Here is a 6000-nt window from a genome sequence, read left to right on the forward strand (position 1 = left end):
GACGGTTCTTTCATGCACATGAATGAAGACTGAGCTATTTGAGACTGTTGACTGGGGCGATACACAGTGCCTCATAATGTGCTTGAAGTTTCCTCATAGCATGGCAGCCTCAGGATAGTCAGACTTCTTATGTGGTGGTGCATGATTCCAAGAGTAACTATTTTAGCAAGCAAGGTAGAAGCTCCATACCCTTTTAGGATTTATCCTTCAAAGATTCTATATTATACTATACTTTTATAGCACATTATTAATCAAGACAGACACAAGTCAACTCTGACTCAAAGGGAGGAGACATAGAACCCCACCTGATGGGGTGTTTGATGGAAAGAATGTCAAAACACTTAAGGCCAGGTTTTAAAAATTTATATAGCCTGGTACATTATTTAATATCCCTGTGCACATAACATTAAAGAGACCATTCAACTAAAGGAGTAAAATTTCATCAAAAGTGCAAGATATCTCTAATTTGTGATTTCTCTAATCATCTCTTAGCAGCCTGGGGAGATAAAGTGAATGAAGGCAATTCTAATTTCCCCAAACTATGATAAATGCCACATACCCCAGGTAATCCACTTAAAAGTTTAGGTTTCTTCTTTTGAATTTTAATGTATTTGACTTTGAGTCAATACAGAATTCTCTCTAGTCTGACATGTGGCTTCTGTCTGCTGTCAAAATGTGTCTAAATCTTCAAGACTCACTATAGACCAACCAGTCCATCTTAAATAGGATTCATAATTCTTAGTACACATGGGTCTAGATCAGGGTCTTAATTTCAGGTCCACAGATGAAACTCAAGGTGTCCATGACCTTCAGTTCAGTTCAGTTCAGTCACTCAGTTGTGTCCGACTCTGTGACCCCATGAATCACAGCACGCCAGGCCTCCCTGTCCATCACCACCTCCCAGAGTTCACTCAAATGCACATCCATCGAGTTGGTGATACCATCCAGCTATCTCATCCTCTGTTGTCCCCTTCTCCTCCTGCCCCCAATCCCTCCCAGCATCAGAGTCTTTTCCAATGAGTCAATTCTTCGCATGAGGTGGCCATAGTACTGGAGTTTCAGCTTCAGCATCATTCCTTCCAAAGAACGCCCAGGGCTGACCTCCTTTAGAATGGACTGGTTGGATCTCCTTGCAGTCCAAGGGACTCTCAAGAGTCTTCTCCAACACCACAGTCCCAAAGCATCAATTCTTCGGTGCTCAGCTTTCTTCACAGTCCAACTCTCACTTCCATATATTACTACTGGAAAAACCATAGCCTTGACTAGATGGACCTTTGTTGGCAAAGTAGTGTCTCTGCTTTTGAATATGCCATCTAGGTTGGTCATAACTTTCCTTCCAAGGAGTAAGCGTCTTTTAAGTCCATGACCTTAGATGAGATCAATTACATATTTATTTTCACTAACTTCTAACTGAAATGCAGCATTTTTTTCAGTTATGAATATAGGCAACAGACCCCATTAATATTAGCACTATCTACAATGCTGGGACTTTTCCAGCAAAAAAATAAAGTGATGATACATTCATATATTATTACATTTGTTACAGTTATCTTGAAATACTATTTGTAAGGCAAGTGCAGAGAAAAAGAGCGAACTAGGCAGTCAGGCAAAAGGTAAATTTATTAGAGGGAAAGAGAAGGTGACTGGCCCTTAAGGAGAACCAGTGTCTTCCTTTTCTGATGGAGTCTTTCTTATATTCTGCCAATGAAAAGTTCTCTGAAGGGATGGTTAATTTTTAGCCAGTAGTTGAGTCCTGTGGTCATGTAGCCAAAGGTCTGGAATCTGGTGGTCTTGTAGCTTTGAGAAGGTAGGAACCAGTGAGAAAACAGAATGTCATTTGGGCAATTTGGTCAGTCTTAAGGGTCACTGTGATTTTATCCTTTGTTTGCGAGGTCAGCATAATGAGACATTTTAACAAGGAGCCCCCATGTAGACTCTGTCACTATTTATGCTCCTCATTACTTTGGAATTACGGTTGTCATTAGTCATGCTAGATTGCACGCGACCACGGTCTTCCTATCTACAGACACATGTTCAACAAAGCTGGACAGTTATCCAGACAACTCTGGCCCCAGCCATGGTTCAGCCCCCAGCCCACAAAATCCTGTTTTTTCACCTTGTTACCAGTCATATGTATTGCTTTGCATTGTTCTCTATCCACAGTTGTTGAAACATAGAAGGAGGTGGGTTATTTTTATTGTTTTGTAACATTTTGCAAAGTTAGTCTCTGAATCTGAATTCATAGCCCTCCAAAGTGTGGTACACCTGTTCTTCCTGGAATTCTGGAGGTGTCTGTGAGTGTAGGTGCAGGCAGGGCTGACAGAGGAGAAACAGTGACTATGGGCACAGAAAGTTGGGAGAGTGGTACAAGTCTTGGTAGCACTTTTATTTGGAAGCTTAGGGTTCTTCCCTTTGGACAGGGCCATGATGTGGAGAAAAGCAGAGGTTTTACACAATTATTATTTTGGGGGTAAGAGATACATGCACGTGGCACAAAATTTAAAAGATAGAAAAATAATTCAGTGAAAAGTACTTATCTTACTCCTGTCCCTCAGCCATCTCTTTCCTTCCCTAGTGACAACAACTGCCATCAGATTTTTGGGTATAACTCTCCATCTAATGAATTTGTATACAGTCAACACATAACCCACACATATCATGCCTTCATTACGGTAAAAGCCTTCTATTGTTTTAATATCATAAAAACAATGCATTATATTATAAAATTAAAATTCAAATTGTATATCATAAAATTCAATTGTACAATTTCAAAATGAGAGGCTCCCTGATGCTTCTCCTTGAAGGAAATTCTTTAACTTTTATTTTTTTAGTGTTTCTGATGTCCAGGTCTGTACTTGGAATAAAGTTCATATATCTCTGTTTCTTTACTTATCAACTTTAGATAGGATATAGCACTCTTTATTTGGAAATATTTTAACTAAATCAACCTAAATTAACAAATGTAATTCCTCGCTTTCCAGTTTTTAAAATAATCCATTCTTTCCTTTTAAATCATTTTTTGGTTATTTATACAGTTTTAATAGCTATTACTTTCATAATGTCAATTTTAATAAGACTTGTTTTCTGTTTCACAAATATGATTCATTAGGCTATGCATTGTCCCCATATGTTCATTCTTAATATTAAAACTAATCAAAATTTATGTTTTACTATGTAGATGTTATTTATTGCCAAATTGACCATTGTGATGAGACACTGAGAAAATGAAATATAACCTAAACTGCTATCACTAGAAGCAATGTTAATAATAACATTAATACATATGAAGCACTATCAGTTCCACCTTGCTTATTTATTTTTAAAATTTGCCTTAATTAAGATGTAATGGACATAATATGGCTCCCCAGGTGGCTCAGTGGTAAAGAATCCACCTGCAATGCAGGATATGTGGGTTTGATCAATCCCTGGGTTGGGAAGATCCCCTGGAGAAGGAAATGACAACCCACTGCAGTATTCTTGCCAGAAATCTCGTGGACAGAGGAGCCTGGTGGGCTATAGTCAATGCTGCTGCTGCTGCTAAGTTGCTTCAGTCGTGTCCGACTCTGTGCGACGGCATGGACTACAGCCTACAAGGCTCCTCTGTCCATGGGATTTTCCAGGCAAGAGTACTGGAGTGGGTTGCCATTGCCTTCTCCGGCAGTCAGTGGGGAATCACAAAAGAGCTGAACACAGCTTGGTGACTAAAATAACAGCAAATTGTTTAATTAAAGGTATATATATACTGTGTTGATTTGATACATTTATATATTGCAACTTCCATTATAACTTTAGCTACCATCTTTATTTTTTTTTCTTTTAATTTTAAAATCTTTAATTCTTACATGCGTTCCCAAACATGAACCCCCCTCCCACCTCCCTCCCCATAACATCTCTGTGGGTCATCCCCATGCACCAGCCCCAAACATGCTGTATCCTGCGTCAGACATAGACTGGCAATTCAATTCTTACATGATAGTATACATGTTAGAATGCCATTCTCCCAAATCATCCCACCCTCTCCCTCTCCCTCTGAGTCCAAAATTCCATTATACACAGCTGTGTCTTTTTCCCTGTCTTGCATACAGGGTCGTCATTGCCATCTTTTAAAATTCCATATATATGTGTTAGTATACTGTATTGGTGTTTTTCTTTCTGACTTTCTTCACTCTGTATAATCGGCTCCAGTTTCATCCATCTCATCAGAACTGATTCAAATGAATTCTTTTTAACGGCTGAGTAATACTCCATTGTGTATATGTACCACAGCTTTCTTATCCCTTCATCTGCTGATGGACTACTACAAAGCCACAGTCATCAAAACAGTATGGTACTGGCACAAAGATAGACATATAGATCAATGGAACAAAATAGAAAGCCCAGAGATAAATCCACACACATATGGACACCTTATCTTTGACAAAGGAGGCAAGAATATACAATGGAGTAAAGACAATCTCTTTAACAAGTGGTGCTGGGAAAACTGGTCAACCACTTGTAAAAGAATGAAACTAGAACACTTTCTAACACCACACACAAAAATAAACTCAAAATGGATTAAAGATCTAAATGTAAGACCAGAAACTATAAAACTCCTAGAGGAGAACATAGGCAAAACACTCTCAGACATAAATCACAGCAGGATCCTCTATGATCCACCTCCCAGAATTCTGGAAGTAAAAGCAAAAATAAACAAATGGGATCTAATTAAAATTAAAAGCTTCTGCACAACAAAGGAAACTATAAGCAAGGTGAAAAGACAGCCTTCTGAATGGGAGAAAATAATAGCAAATGAAGCAACTGACAAACAACTAATCTCAAAAATATACAAGCAACTTATGCAGCTCAATTCCAGAAAAATAAATGACCCAATCAAAAAATGGGCCAAAGAACTAAATAGACATTTCTCCAAAGAAGACATACGGATGGCTAACAAACACATGAAAAAATGCTCAACATCACTCATTATCAGAGAAATGCAAATCAAAACCACAATGAGGTACCACTTCACACCAGTCAGAATGGCTGTGATCCAAAAATCTGCAAGCAATAAATGCTGGAGAGGGTGTGGAGAAAAGGGAACCCTCCTACACTGTTGGTGGGAATGCAAACTAGTACAGCCACTATGGAGAACAGTGTGGAGATTCCTTAAAAAATTGCAAATAGAACTACCTTATGACCCAGCAATCCCACTGCTGGGCATACACACCGAGGAAACCAGAATTGAAAGAGACACATGTACCCCAATGTTCATCGCAGCACTGTTTATAATAGCCAGGACATGGAAACAACCTGGCTACCATCTTTAACACATCACACATTATCATTTCTTTTTTTGTGGTGGGAAAAGATTAAAATCTAGTCTCTTAGTAACTGTGAACTTTATAATACAGTATTGTTGACTATAGTCACTATGCTGTGCATTAGATCTCCAGGACTTATTCATCTACTGGTTGGAAGTTTGTGCCCTTAATAACATCTCCTCAATTCCCCTAGTACTAGCCTCTGGTAACCGCCATTCTGCAATGTTTTTATGAGCTTGGCTTTTCAGATTTCACATAGAAGTGATATCTTACAGTATTTGTGAAATGTCATGCAAGGAAGGACAAATACTGAATGGTATCACTTCTATGTGAAATCTATAAATCCCGCTTTGAAGATGGGGATGCAGCGGTGCAAGGGATTAAGAACTTTGCTCAAAATTCACATAGTATTAAGTAGAGCAGAGTGGATAGAATTTGAAACTGAGCAGTAAGGTTCTAGAGCCCATGATCTTTAACCACTGTACTATTCTGCCTCTCGAGGCAACAGAATCAAATGAATTCTCTTGCTTTATGCTCCATCAATTTCCTGTCTCCTAAAATTCCTTATAGTAAAGACTATATTGAAATGGTGAGGTAAAATGTAAAAGTAACCCCTCCACCTTTTCTGTAATGATTACCCATCCCAAAGGAAACAAACATGTATAGTGTTGTGGATGTCTTTCCAGTCCTTTTCCATGTA

The sequence above is a fragment of the Capra hircus genome, chromosome 8, assembly GCF_001704415.2.
Source record: "Capra hircus breed San Clemente chromosome 8, ASM170441v1, whole genome shotgun sequence".
Taxonomy (NCBI): domain Eukaryota; kingdom Metazoa; phylum Chordata; class Mammalia; order Artiodactyla; family Bovidae; genus Capra; species Capra hircus.